Source organism: Canis aureus, chromosome 30, assembly GCF_053574225.1.
Source record: "Canis aureus isolate CA01 chromosome 30, VMU_Caureus_v.1.0, whole genome shotgun sequence".
In the NCBI taxonomy this organism is placed as follows: Eukaryota; Metazoa; Chordata; class Mammalia; order Carnivora; family Canidae; genus Canis; species Canis aureus.
Genome location: NC_135640.1, coordinates 19,098,426 through 19,114,392, shown reverse-complemented (window position 1 = coordinate 19,114,392; position 15,967 = coordinate 19,098,426). Strand labels below are relative to the sequence as shown.

The 15,967-nt window shown below is 34.3% G+C and overlaps 1 long non-coding RNA gene across 4 annotated transcripts in view; it reads right to left on the bottom strand.

Moving 5' to 3' along the window:
• Window positions 1-2,349: 2,349 nt before the first annotated feature.
• LOC144301599 (uncharacterized) overlaps window positions 2,350-15,967 on the bottom strand; it is an 82,662-nt gene continuing 69,044 nt past the window's right edge. The window contains exon 8 of one of the 4 annotated variants that reach the window (XR_013368362.1): window positions 2,350-2,663. This is a non-coding gene — a long non-coding RNA (uncharacterized LOC144301599). Of the gene's footprint in view, window positions 2,664-14,002; window positions 15,036-15,967 lie in introns of those variants that run through there. The other 3 variants (XR_013368363.1, XR_013368360.1, XR_013368361.1) reach the window with 3 other exon arrangements.

Below are 15,967 nucleotides of genomic sequence, written 5' to 3'. Positions count from 1 at the left end.
AAAATACCTTAAGACTATAACCCTAATAGAGCTTTATCATAGCCTCATATTTCCTGCAGATCAAGAAAGAAGCCTATGATATTCTTCTATACATTTAGCAATTATCTAGTGAATTTCACATTTGTGGTTTATTTAGGAAGATCCTAAGAAGGATATTAAAATAGGATTTGGTATCAGTTATGACTGAGGCCCAAAGTCAAAAATATTCATTATTATCACATTCCAAACTCAGTTGTAGACCACTGAAGCATAACAACATTTGAAAAGGAGACCATCAAGGGTGCCTGGGTGGCTCAGTGGTTGAGCATCTGCCTTTGGCTCAGGTCATGATCCCGGGGTCCCACATCAGGCTCTCCGAAGAGAGTCTGCTTCTCCCTCTGTCTATGTCTCTGCCTCTCTCTCTCTCTCGTGAATAAATTAAAATTTTGAAAAAAAGAAAAAAAGAAAAGAAGACCATCAAAACCCAATTTTGCAACTTTTATTTTAGCACTAATATCAAGTGTCTAGGAAGTTGAAACTGGATATTTGGCAGAAAATAACTTCCAAAAAAAAACTTAAGAGTGGCTGTTTTTGCCTCTCCTGTTACAGAGGAGAGCAGGGAGTGTTTCTCAATCTGAGCATGATTAAAAAAAAAAAATTCAAAAGGTCCATTTGCAGAGGCTGATATAGGTCTCCCAATGTGGTCACTTGGAGATTGACCATCCATGTCAAAAAAATGCAGGTGAGAGATTTCTGGCTGAGGGAAGTTCTACAAGGAACGTATGACCTGCCATTTTCCATCTGCCAAGCAAAGAATGCCGATGGCAAGATTAATCAAGTAGTCTTGCCCTCCTTCTCTGCATGATCCTACTGGAGCCAGAAACATAGCAAGAAAAAGGAGGAGAGATAGAAACTATGGTTGAGGGAATGAGAAGCTGGCCATGCCCCGTTCTGGACTTCAACAGACCTCCTGTGGAATGGGAAATGCTTTGACTTTAAAACGAAATTGCTTACTACTACACATACCTAGACATACCGATGACTAAAATGAGATTATTTGTAAAACTAAAGCAATCTGAAATTTTCTCCAGAGGAAGCAGAAAAACCAGTCCCACAGGATGGATTTGAATAAAAAGGGAGGGACAAAACTGAAGTTGCTTTACAATTGATATGTAGACTCATTTGTTCAGTGTTCTGATTATAAAAATAATTCTTCATGTTTTTCTCTCTGAATAAAAAGTATGTTTTCCAGCAAGTCAAAAAATGGTTTTAAGTTGATTTTTTGCTTATATATATTTAGCTATTAAAAATTCTCTACTGGGATCCCTGGGTGGCGTCTGCCTTTGGCCCAGGGCGCGATCCTGGAGACCCTGGATTGAATCCCACGTCGGGCTCCCGGTGCATGGAGACTGCTTCTCCCTCTGCCTGTGTCTCTGCCCCTCTCTCTCTCTCTCTCTCTCTCTCTCTGTGACTATCATAAATAAATAAAAATTAAAAAAAATTCTCTACTCAAATCACTTTTTAATCTTTAAATTTCTCTAGGATTTTATGATAGGAATCATATAAATTCTTATTTTTCAGATCCTCAGAGATATCAACTAAGGGGTGAATATATTCCTGTGAAAGAAGTCAACTGGCCTCTGATTAAACACCTCCAGGTCCATGATTTCATGAGGCATTTTAGTCTTTGTTGGAAAGTGTTTACTATTAAAAAGTTCTTCTTCATATTAAAGACAAAATCTAAACACTGCTTTGTCCATGTGGCAAACATGCACTCATCCTTCAATTCCCAGTTCAAACCCCCCTGAATCCTTTTCCTGGTCCCCAGGAGTTGACCTGATTCCCCACTGTCTCCCCAGTTGTGTCTCTACTGTGCGTCTTATTGACTTACACCAGGCCACTTAGCACTGTATATTTCCTCTCTCGGTTTATGTCACTACCTCCTTTCTCTAGACTGAGCGGCTGCTTCTTGCTAATTCACTGTACAGGGTCCTACAGAGGATTTCAAGATAATCAGGCATGGTTCCTGCCCTCAAGTTGCATTAAGTCCACAAACAAGTATAAAGCATAGACATTGACAACCTTAGCATGAGATAAAAGGAAATAAGAGTCCTGAGGGAAAAACACTATTGTTTAGTTTTTTTCTCTCTTGCTAGAGTATCCTTTCTATATTCCCATTTTTTTTCCTATCCTTCAGACTATATTTACATTTCACACTTCAATTTACCAACAATTGTTGTTTGTTCTTTTCAAAAAGATTTTATTTCTGGCCTGGAGAAGAATAAAATCTTAATACAGCTTATGTCATTTAAATTAGACATTCAAAGACAAGTAGCACATGATCATAGGTAAAAATAAAAAGTCCTCTGCGGAGAAAATAAAATTTTAATGAGGATGAGTAACTAGATTAGATGCCATAAAACATATACAAGGAATAAGTCATTCAGTTCAGCAGAAGCCCTAGAGACATGGGTGAGGTAATCATGTTGAAGAGTTAGGCTTAGGTGGAGTACAAAAGATCTTGAACATTAAACCAACGGGATACCTTCACCTCACTTGGAGGTCTACAGAAGTAAATGAAATCCAGGGCCCCACATCTCACTTCAGAACTCTTCCAACATTTCTGCAGTTCGGCCACAGGCATGAAACCCAGGCTTGGCTGGTCAAGTGTTCTCCAGCAAGACCTAGAACATTGAAGGAGTGACCCAAAGATATAGGAAGAGTTAGAAGTAATTAACGTGGCGGCAACTGCCAAGCCGAGAACTTACCCAGCTGCATGAGTGTTGGGACTGTTATTTAATATCATTCAAGAACATGATTCCTGGGATAAGCACTGGATGTTATACTATATGTTGGCAAACTGAATTTAAATTTTTTTTTTTAAAGAACATGATTCCTTCAAGAATACAAAAATTTCTTTGGATTAATTATCAACTTTTTATCCAACCCATATTTCTAGAATCTAACATGCTTAAATTAAGCACTGAAAATCATCAAAACTATTTGAAACTGTAATGGAAATGTTAGTGTATAGTGTATAAAGATGTAACTAAATATTCTTATATACCAGTATGTTAGCTGAACACAACCCTCTCATTTTCCATGCAGAAAAAAAAAAAAAGATATAAAAGATCTATATAGCAGTTGATAGGAAATTTTCTTCAGCTTCCAAGACCTGCAACGTATAGTGATTCTCACTGTGCCTCTTCCCAACCACTACAGCCAAGTGTGGAAATACAGAGAGACAAAGAAAGAGACTGATACCAGAGAGGAAAGGAAAATATTTTTTATTTTATATTTTTATATTAATTAACATATTTTATATTTCTGTGATCTATAACAAAGACATTTTTGTGAGATTTGGAAGGTCTGAATCCTGATAACATAAGACTTCTCGAAGTCCTGTATATTGTTATTCTTTTCAGCAAGGACAACAAGGTAGCCTCAAAGAGCTCTGTAGGAGACAAAGGTCTTATTAAATTTGAACCTGTATTGTCTTTTGTTATGCTTAGCAAAGAGGCTCTCTTGTTATGCTTACCAAGAAAAATAAAGAAGCTTCCAGAAATGTTTAACCGTTTACCACTACATTCTTGTTTAATTCCTCAGGAATTGAAACTTCAGGTAATGAGTTTATAAAATACTCTGTTCAGTCCACAGTACCTATTCACTTTGGAAAAATTAAATGCATTTATTTAGGTTTCAATAACCTCATGAGCCTTGCATTAATTGACACACTGGAGCTCATCTGTTAGGTGAAAAGGTCCCAGACCTGTGACATTTGGCTCTTTCATCTCAGGTTGATATGAAATAAAATGAACTCAAGCAGATTCAAATCCAAATACATACCATTGTTTTGATACTATATCCTGGTTTTTTGAAATAAAAAAGACTATCTATACACCCAAATACCATTTTGAACCTCTAATATAAATCTTGTTAAACTTCTATTACCAAATAAGTATTTATTTATTTAATTAAATTTTATGTATTTATATTATTTATCGAATAAATTTATTAAATAAATTAATATGATTAAATTATTTGAACATATGATTAAATATCTAGTTATACATTGCTCAGACTCTGAGAGCATTTTAAATAAACATAGTCTAGGGGTGCCTGAGTGGCTCAGTCACTTTAGGTATCTGACTCTTGATTTTGGCTCCAGTCATGTGAGATCTGCATTGTGAGATCAAGCACCAGGTGAAAACCCACAATGGGCTCCATGCTGGGCATTAAGTCTGCTTAAGATTCTCTCCCTCTGCCCCTCCTCTGCTCATGTGTACATCTTTCTCTCTTTAAAAAAAAATTAATAAATAAAAAATTAAAGCAAATGAATAAATATAGTCTCTGTGTGTGTACGTATATGTATATGTAGAAAGAACTCCTAAATGCTCATAATCTATTAGATAAAAACATGGATTTTAGACTTGGAGAAAACTTAATATTCTCTTCATCAATATTCTTCATTTTACAGATGAGGCCCAAAGAGAAATTAGTGACTTTTTTCAAGTTCTCACTGAAGGACCTTAAAAGAGTCAAGACAGATTTTTAGGTGTGTGGTCTCCCCGTAAGAGCATGCATTGTCCTATTTTTGCCTCCGTCTTGGTTTTGGATGTAAAACCAGGACCTTAAATACTTTCCAAACCCCTCAAAATATTCAAGCAAAAATGATATTTAACATAAAAAATCATGGACTAATAATCTTATTCATACTATTTTATGTTCATATTCTTCCTTTTCTCGATTGTAGCAAACATTATCCCTCTCTGATGTATATTTACATGTACATTCTTCACTGTATATTTAGTGTTGAACCATTGCATGACATGAGTTAAAACTTCCTATAGGAAACAATAGCTTGGGACGCCTGGGTGGCTCAGCGCTTGACCACCTGCCTTCGGTCCAGGGCGTGATCCTGGGGTCCAGGGATCGAGTCCTGCATCAGGCTCCCTGCATGGAGCCTGCTTCTCCCTCTGCTTGTGTCCCTGCCTCTCTCTGTGTCTCTCATTAATAAATAAATAACATCATAAAAAAAAAAAAAGAAAAACTTGTTAATAAGAAAACTTGCTGTGTCCACATAAGTGGGGTAGGCTCAGCTGAACTTGAAGCCTGTGCAGTCAGTGGAATTTGAATGTCGCATGTATCAACAAAGTTAGAAAGATCCATGACTTTCTAGATGTGAGCTATTCCTAAAAACACCAAATATTCCATTTTTCTCATGACTTCACACAGCACAAGGTTTCAAATAAGGCAAAATTTAATGCTTTTTGCAACTGCAAAAATTTTCATCCACCACATTGTGCCAATAATACTGTTTTATAATTATATTTTACATAATGCTTTTTTTTTTTTCAGGGATTTGGAGGGAGATGAATGACTTCCTTTGGGCCCAGATGCTTTGTACTCACATCAAAAGGTTTGTCCCAAAGCAACTCCCCCTGCTCCAAGTTGTGTCTTTCTCAGAATCATGAAGCATGGGACGGGTTATAAGTATAATGTCAGATGACTTACAATTTGTTTTAATAACCGGCAGTGCGATGCTTGTTATTCACATTAAATACATAATAGACATAGCAGGTGGTGCAGTTTTTGTTCCTGATATCTCGTAAGAGGCTGAAATATAACGATATTATATCCTATAGTATGTTTCTCCTCAAGCTCTCTCCAGAATCAAAGAAAATTTGTGTTACTGTGATTTAAAATACTGCATGGGTAGCTCCCTGCTTTTCTATTAAGTCAGTGTTAGAAGAAAACCGATTATGAATACATATTACTTTTTAAATGTTCTCCCTTGGCAAGGGTCTGGATGGATGCTCTGGTTACCTAGGAGATGAAGACAAAATGAAAATTGATTGACTTATCAAATTGATTGTGAGTTGAGCTTCAAGTGGCAGCTGTGTGTGCCGCACATGAAATGTAGCTGCTTGGAAGTGACTTTTTTTTTCTTTTGGTCTCATCAGTAATGACGCCACATAGATGACTAGGTAAAATAAAGTAGCAATATTTTATTAGAAAATGCAGTATTGAATGATCATCCTAATGATTAGCTGAGGGAAATAGATATTTTAAAGAAGGTACTCTGGCCTGGATGTTTATTTTAATGTGTCACTAAAAATGATGGCATCGATGACAGTAGAATTCTATCCGTGGTAGGAGCCCTGCTGCTGGTTCACTTTTTAGCAATAATAACCCTGCCTTCTGTTGGCTAGATTGCACTAGTGGGAAGGAAACTTAATGGATCTTACTGTAAAAGCAGCTATAACCTCCACCCCCTTTATTCCTCTATTCTTCATGCAATTTTTCTATACAATTAAGCAGGACAAGCTATAAACATAAAAAGAAGTTTCATTTTCTGAGCTCTCCTAACTTCTCATTAATATCCTCTTTCTCCCTTCAAAAAGACCATACCTCTTCTGCCAACTTTGTAATTTTGTGATGTCCCCTTATTACCCACAGCCCTCTACCATCGTCCACCCTTCCAGACACCTACTCGTAACACCACCCCACTATTAAAACTTACATATCCAGTGTCTCATCATGCCCAAGATTTTCTCTTATCTAGCAATCCAGATGGAAATAATCTGCTAACTAAAGTGTGACTAGGTTATAATAGTATAAGGAATTATAACTCCAAGAATTATTTTCATTGTGTTGGAGACAGAGCCTTAAAAAAGAATAGACCTATAATGGTAGAATGCAGCCTCCCCTGGAAAACAAGTGGTCGTAGGAACCTTCCTCTTTGTTCAATTCACACCCTGTAATCACCATAAAATTGCAACATGTGAGCCAGAACAATTTATCTCAGGAACTAATTGAAAACTAGACGAAGAAAAGAAGAAGGAAAAACAACTGAATTTTCTCTCTTTCACTGTAGAAACGCCATTCTCCCATGACCGTGTGACTCTAGGCAAACTTCCAGTTAATGCAAACGTTGCCAGATTTGCTACCAACTGTTGAAACTGAACAGGTACATAGAAAATCCCAGAGTGATGTAAGTGGTGGAGCTGAGAAGCTGGTAACCTAATAGCAATGGTCCATAAAGTTCTACTCTTGATATAATGAAGGAACACTGCTAAAGGGCTAAGAAAGTAAAATGCTGGGTTTAAGGGAATAAAAATACACATTTTATTAATGGACATAAGAGATGAATTGAAAAATGCACTAATGCTATGTTTCCAGATAGGAAGTGTCTATATGATAAATATATCAGATTTCTCCAAATTAATCTATAAACAATAAAATTCCAATCAAAATCTGAATGAAAGTTCTGCTTTGGAACTAAATTGTAAAACTCAGTTTCATTTCAAAATTTGTGAAAACAAAAACTAATAAGAAGGATCTTTTCCTATAAAATATAAAGATGTACTATAAAATTTTAATAAATAGTACAGTATTGCTACCACAGTAGATAACTTATTAATAGAATGGATAGGTGCCATGTATATAACAATCTAAGCATCTAGTAAGTGATAACAAAACTATTTCAAATCAGGAAAAAATTAATGTGAAATTAAATAACTTAGATTTCCTAAAAAGAGATAGTTGTATTCATACTTCCAAATTTATATCAAAATAAACTATAAATTAATTAAAATTAATGGAAAAAACTATAAACCAGAAGAAAATCTAAGGGTCTTTTGATATAAATTTAAGATGGGGAAAGTCGGGATGCCTGGGTGGCTCAGCAGTTGAGCATCTGCCTTGGGCCCAGGATGTGATCCCAGAGTTCTGAGGATCAAGTTTCACATCCAACTCTCTGCAGGAAGTGGCTTCTCCCTGCCTTTTCTCTGTGTCTCTCATGAATAAATAAATAAAATCTTAAAAAAAAAAAAAAAAACAAAACAAAAAGAGAAAGCCTTTCTATTAATAGTTAAAAAGGCAAAACCCTTAAGGAAAAAGGCTGATACAACTACATAAAAATTAAATTTTCTAAATTAAAAAAACTTTATATGACAAGAGCAAAAATAAGCAAGTGAGACCACAACAAATTAAAAAGTTTCTGCACAGCAAAGAAAACCATCGATGAAATTCAAGACAACTTATGGAATGGGAGAAAATATATTTGCAAACTCTATATCCAAAAAGGGACTAATATCCAGAATATATAAGGAACTCCTACAACTCAATAGCAAAAAAAATTTTTAAATTAAAAAGACATACAAATGGCCAATAGGTATATGAAGAGAGGCTCAATATCACTAATCACCAGGGAAATGCAAATCAAAACAACAATGAGATATCACCTCACACCTGTAAGGATTGCTATTACCAAAAAGACAAGAAATAACAAATGTTGGTGAGGGTGTGGAGAAAAGGGAACTTTCATACACTGTTGGCAGTAATATGAAATGATACAGCCACTATGGGAAACAGAATGGAGGCTTCTTAAAAAATTAAAAATAAAATTACCATACAATTCAACAATCTCACTTCTGGGTATATATTCAAGGAAACAAAATCACTGTCTCAAAGAGATATATATACTCCCATGTTCACTGCAGCATTATGTACAACAGCCAAGGTATGAAAACAACCTAAGTGTAGATGCACAAATGGATAAAGAAAATGTAGTAAATATGTACAACAGAGTATCATTCAGTCATACAAAAGAAGGAAATCTTGCCATTTGTGATGACATGGATTAACTTGGAAGGCATTATGCTAAGTAAAATAAGCCTGAGAAAGATAAAATACTCTATTGTATTACTTATATGTGAAATAAATAAATAAAATTAAAAGGCTGAAGTCAAAGACACAGAGTACAACGGTGGTAGCCAATGGCTGGAGGGTGGGGGAAACGGGGAGAGGCTGGTCAAAGAGCACAAACTTCCAGTCATAAAATAAATAAGTCATGAGGATATAATGTACAGCTTAGGGAATGTAGTCAATAATATTGTAATAGTTTTGTATGATGACAGATGTTAACTGGACTTATTGTGGGGATTATTTTAGAATGTATAAAAACACTGACTCACTATGATATACACCTGAAACAAATAGGATATTGTATATCAATTATATTTCATTTAAAACAAATTAAAAATAGTAATACTGTATTGCACACTTAGAATTTGCTAAGGGAGTAAATCTCAAGCAATCTCACATACACATACAAAAAACTAACTATGTGAAGTAATTAATGTGTTAATTAACTTGTTTGTGGGAATCATTTAATAAGGTATACATATATCAAATCATCACATTATATATGTTAAATATATTACAATTTTATTTGTCAATATCTTGATAAACCTAGAAAAGAAAAAAAGAAAACAAACACACAAATGAGTAAGACAGCAAAGCCAAAAAAAAAAACCAACTTAATATGCAAAAGACACATAATCTGGAAAATATATTTTTTATAAAAGGCTAACATTATTCCTATATAGAGAGTTCTATAAACCATAGTAAAAATCTAAAAAAGAAATTCCAGTAAAAAAAGTAAGTGAATAAAATAAACAAGCAATTCATAAAATATGAAAATATGAAAAACAAGTTGGCATTTAACATATGAAATAATGTAGTAAAGGATATACAAAACTAATGACAAGATGAGGTTCAGGTGAAGATGCGGATGTGAGCTATCTCAAGAACTGCAGAAATGATATAAACTGCTAGGATAATTCTGGGGGAAAATTTGCAATTATTACCTAAAACTTAAGTATCTACACACCCTCCAGCTAGAAAATATCATTTTTAGAAATATATCCCAAATAAAAACCACAAAAATTTACAAGAGGTAGGTAAGAGGATATTTTTTAAGACATCAGTAAAGAACATAAAAGAAAAATAATATGAGTGCCCTAAAAATTGTTTTTTTTAATGACATGTAGCATATCCACACATTGGAATATTATGAAACCACTATAAAAGTTAATACTGAGTTTATAGTTTTAGCCATGGAAAGATATTTATGACATATTTGAGGTCAAAAACAAAGCAGATTAAATGGCTTTTTTTTTACAGACATAGAAAAAATAATTATAAAATTCATGTAGAATCATTAGGAAAGATGCCAAATCAGTCTTGTTGGGAAATAAAAAAAAAAAAAAAAGCTATAAGCATCACCTGATTTCAAAATCTATTACAAAGCTACAATAATTAAAATAGTGTGGTACTGACATAAAGCCAGATGTATATATATTCAATAGAAGAGAATCAAGAGCCCAGAAATAAACCTATGCATATGGTCAACTGATCTTTAATAAAGGTGCCAAGAATACACAATAGGGACAGGATAGTCTCCAACAAATGGTGTTGGAGAAATAAATACCCACATGCAAAAGAATGAAATTGGATCCTTATTTTATTCCATATACAAAAATCAACACAAAATGGATTTTTAAGGTAAGACCTGAAACTGTAAAATTCCTAAAATAAAACACAGAGGGAAAGCTTCATGACATTGGTCTTGGCAATGACTTCTTGGATATGACATTGAAAAGTATAGGCACCAAATGCAAAAATAAGTGGGATTACATCAAACTGAAAAGGTTCTGCAGAAAAAAGGAAATAATCAGTGAAATAAAAAGACAATCTCTGCAATGGGGGAAAATATTTGTTATCTGATAAGAGGTTAATATCCAAAATATATGAACTACAACTCAATAACAAAGAAACATATATTCCAATTAAAATGAGAGCAAAGGAACTAAATAGATATTTCCCCCCAAAAAAATATACTTAGGGCCAAAAAGTATGTGAAAGGATACTCAACATCACTGATCATCAGGGAAATGTAAATCAAAAACACAAAGAGATATTGCTTCACACTTGTAAGGAAGATTATTATCAAAAAACCAAAGACAAGAAAGTGTTGTGAGGATGTGAAGAAATTCAAATACTGTTGGTGGGAATGCAAAACAATGCAGACACTATGGAAAACAGTATAAAGTTTCCTCGAAGAACTGAAATAGAACTATCATATAATCTATTAATCCCACTTCTGAGTATATAAAAGAACTGAAGTCAGGATCTCAAAGAGATATTAGCACTCCCATGTTCATTGCAGCACTATTCACAATAGCCAAAATATGGAAACAATCTAAATGTCCACTGGTGGATGAATGAATAAAGAAAATGTGGTACATACACAATAGAATATTATTCATTCTTAGAATCTTGCAACAACCAAAAAATATGGATAAAGCTTGTGGGCATTATGTTGAGTGAAATAAATGAGTCATAGAAAGATAAATACTGCATGATTCCATTCATATGAAGTATCTTACATAGTCAAACTCATAGAATTATAGAGTGGAATGGTGGTTTTCTGGGGCTGGAGAAGGAGAAAATGGGAGCTTCTAATCAATGGGCATAAAGTTTCACTTACACAAGATGAATAAGCTCCAAACATCTGCTATACAACACTGTGTCTGTAGTAGAACACCATATTATATACTTAAAAATTTGTTAAGAGTATAGATCTCATGTGAATTGTTCTTAACACAATTTTTAAAAAGAATAATATATAATATATATAATATATAATATATATAATAATATATAATATATAATATTAGGTTTTTAATATATAATATTAGGTTATTAGGTTTCTAAATAAAAAGAAAATACCCATTAAAAAATAAAGTAGGTTAGATAGAATATGTATATTATGCTACAAATTCCCATACATATATACCTGAAAGTAAATATGTGAAAGGATGCTACGATTACATTTAAGTTAAAATTTATATAAGGATACATGAGATGATTATATTAGATATATATGCTTTATACATAAACTGAATGTAGAGCGTGTGCATGACTTTTATTTTCTTTTTAATTCCTTTGTTTAGTTTTGTTTTAAAAGATTCAAAAAGAGCACATGACAGTATAATTAGAATTAGAAAAATAATTAACAAAATTTTCCTAAAAATAAAATAATTCCTTAGTGGGATAACTTTTCAAATGTATATCACATTCTGCTTGTGTATCTGTATATGCTCAAATATTGAGAAATTATATATTGTGCATGTCATAAAGCAAACTCAGTCCTTCTCAATCAAATCTTTTGCTTTCTTTATAAAATCTTCTTTGATAGAAATCTCTTTAGATATTAGATAATTGTATATTTAGAAATTTATTTAGGTAATTAGATAAATTCCTTTAGATTCCTGTAGGACCCAAATAAGATTTTTAGTGAAGGATCTGGTGGTCAGAATGACCTAAACTGGATAATCCTCTCCATTCACAAAGCAATTCAGAGATACAACTCTTGCCAGTAACACTCACATACTTTCATTATATACTAGAGCTGGGGGGAACAAGTGGTCTGTTTTAGAGTATGTATTAGGAACACAAGATGGCAAATCCTGATTTGTTTCTTCCTTTGATGAGATGTGGAATTACTGAGAAGTCTTTCTAAAATAAGACAATGAAAATCACTTCTATATCAATCAGCCTGAGAGGTATATAATGTCATTATTCAATATTAAGAATTAGAAAATTCTCTACAAAGACTAATAATAAAAGCCCCCAAAGAAGTACTTGGGTCCATGTCAGATGAACACATTTGTCTTCATAATTTGACTTTTATAAATTTTTATTTAATTATTCTCCTTTCACAGTTCTCATGCTAATAAAGAATAGGACTATTATATGATATTTTTATTCTCCACTTTTTTTCCTTCCCCAATATTCCTATAGTCAGTGTAAGAGAAATACATTACAAATAATTAAGTTGCTTAGCCATTCAGAAAAAGGTGTTTAGAATGAGGTAGAACTACATAACCTCTCGCTCTGAATTGCATTCATGAGTCTCTCTCTACATATCCACCACACATGCTTTTCTCAAACCCATAGCATTGTGTATATATAATTTTGTAAATGTTTGATTTATTGTTCCTGTCTGTTCCCTGGAGCTCAGCTGACTCTTATTTCTATTGGCCCTTCTAGGTGCCTTGGGACAACTGACATTTGCAAGACTTAACCTGAGCCCCACTAGTTACAAGAGCTCGGAGGTCTCAGCTGTCACTTCTGTTTCCATGGAAACTCAAATCAGATTGCCAAAAATGAGGTTAGTCACTTAAAAAAAAAATCATATTGTTTTTTAAAGAAAGAACTACTTCCCACCATCATCACGTCACTTGAAATAGTGCATTGTTGAAAGCTGTTTTCTTGTTTTTAAGGATTAAATACCTGTTTCCATGGTAGCAGATTAATAAACTATAAAGATAGAGCTGAGCTCTGAAAATTCCTTCTGGCAGCACCTACATACTCAGAGCCCATTGTGTTCAGGAAACCACCTGCAGTGTGGGGCTCTAAACATGACTTTTTTTAAATAATAATAAAGAACTACTTTGTTTCTATTCATATATGTTTCTCATAGATGGAATATATTAATCAAATACAGCAACAGGAGGGTTTTTGTAGTAACAATAATAATTACTACTATTTGTTAACTGCCTATAAGACCATAAATGTGCAGGGTGCTTTACATAAATGATCTCCAGTTCTCAATACTATTGCCTTCATTTTACATGGAAAATGAGACCATTGAAGGTCACAGAGGTATTGAAGCCATTATTCAAACTCAGATCTAGCCCACTTTGGGGCCAGGGCTCTTTTCTCGTCTTTTTCAAAGTGAAGAATGGAACACAGAGAATATGGTTTGTCCCTACCTTTGCTGCCAATGCAGGCATGGGCACCCATGGTCAGTGCAGTGGGGGCATAATCTACATGCAGAGAATATAGTGAGAGGGAATCAGGTTCCTCAGAAGTGTTTAAGGACTGTTAACTCTTTATCCGATAAAGTCATAAAAAGAATGCGTAGGCGCCCCTAAAGCCCAAAATGGAACCTAATCTCACAGGTATGCAATCTCTCCATGGAACTCTATACAACATCTCTCTTCACACCTCACCCTCTCACCACCAACTACAACCTAATATATAAACAATAGCAATGCCTTAGAGTATAGGCTTTCTACATAACATAGGTGCGCTGATTTTTTTTAAAGATTTTAATTAATTTATTCATGAAAGACACAGAGACAGAGACACAGGCAGAGAGAGAAGCAGGCTCCCTATGGAAGCCCCAGGGGGACTCAATCTCAGGACCCTGGGATCACGACCTGAGCCAAAGACAGTCTCTCAACCACTGAACCACCCAGGTGCCTCAGGTGCGCTGATTTAAATGAATGACTAACTTATTTTAAATTCTTAATCAAATGAAAATGTTAGTCAACTCAAATGACTGCAGAAGGAGTTGAGTAGACACATTGTTGTGCCCTGCAATAATACTTTCTGTGTTTACTTGAAAGTGCACATTTCTACTGCATAATCAAAAGCATAGGTGACCACACATTCTCCAGAAAATTAGACAGGGACAGAATGGTCACTTATGTCCTATTCTAAATTAATTCTGTCAGAGTTAAAAATAAACCCCCAAAAGCTCTGAGGACATACTTAATAGAAACTGGATCCATTTCAACATTAAAACAGCTGTCTTCCACATTTTTTCTCAGGCAAAATGTACATGGAAAACTGATATAACAGATTTTGTTTCTAGGCAAAATGAAATGAATGATTTTAATGTCAGTACAGGAAAAAAAGGAGGGGGCAGTTCCCAAAAGAGCAAGTCAATGCTCACTTTTAATTTATGTCAACGTTTTTCTATTGAAGTAGGAAAAGAAACCATGGACTAGAACATTTTTTAAAGGAGTAAAGTTGAGGCATACCTGACATCACAGTGACACACTGTTTAACCTTGAATTACTTGGATTCTTTGGCACAGGGGTAAAGTTAGTTTTAATTTAAAGAGCTTAGAAAATATGCTATCAACAGTCTATATTACATTTAATTTGAAGATACAATTACACTGTTCCTCAAAATCACAAGTACCTCTCTGAAGACCAAACAGTCTGAAAATCAATACAAAACATAATTCCTCAAGGAAAGAAGTGATTTTCCAAACAAAATACAAGTTGCCATTTGTAACTCATTACTGCCAACAGTCTGCTCCTTCAATTTTCAGATCTTTAGAAGTGATACTTAGAATTTTCAATCCTCTGTGCTCAGCCATAATGTTAATCACTGCAGTAATCCAAATGAAGCTACAATAAACCAAAAATATGTAGTAATCAGGGAAAATGTATTCCAAATGGACAAGCAAAAATATTTTGCGAAACTTATACTTAATTATACTTGCAAAGCTATAAATTAGAAGCAAGAAACCAAAGTACAATCAGCCTACACCAGAAATGGAAGATAAAAAGACCCTTGACTATAGTTCTGTATATTTATTTACCCACAAATTCCAACTAAGCAGGAAAACAATCATCAAGTAGGAAATTCTATGTGTAGGGTAAATTTTATCTAACAACAAAGTTCTAAGAATTCCCTCAAATATACTTCTAAATTGAGAAAAAGTTTCTCCCTCTTCTACCCTTATTTTGTCTGTGGTAGAATGGTCCCCCCAAAATTTCCATGGCCTGATCCTTGGGACGTGATGAGGGAACAGAAGGCCAGCTGAGGACAAAGCACAGGCTCACACTCACAAACGACCTCCCCCCTAGGTAAGACATATGTGACTTTCCTCAGGCACTCCTGGCTGCCCTAAAGCTTAAGGGAAAGGAAAAACAAATAGTTAATTTATAGAGATTATAGTCCGATAGACATGAACCTCCCTCAGTTTACAAAATGTCTTAGTGATTTACAAGAACAAAAGCATTTTTATCAATAACCTAACTTCCAGAGGGGAACTGCCAACTATCTTAATGTTAATGCTTTACTACAGGGGAAAAAACCTCACCTATATTCCAAAACCACATCAGGACCTATGAGTAAATTACATTACATGGCAAAAAGGACTGCAGATATAATTAAGGTTACGGACTATAAATAAGGAAGATTATTGGGGATTATCTGGGCAGACTCAATTCAATCTCATGAACCTTTCAAGGCAGAGAACGTTCTCCAACTGGAAGAAGATAAAAAAGGCAAAAGAAAAAGCGTGAGAAGGATTCAATACACTGTTGCTGGCTCT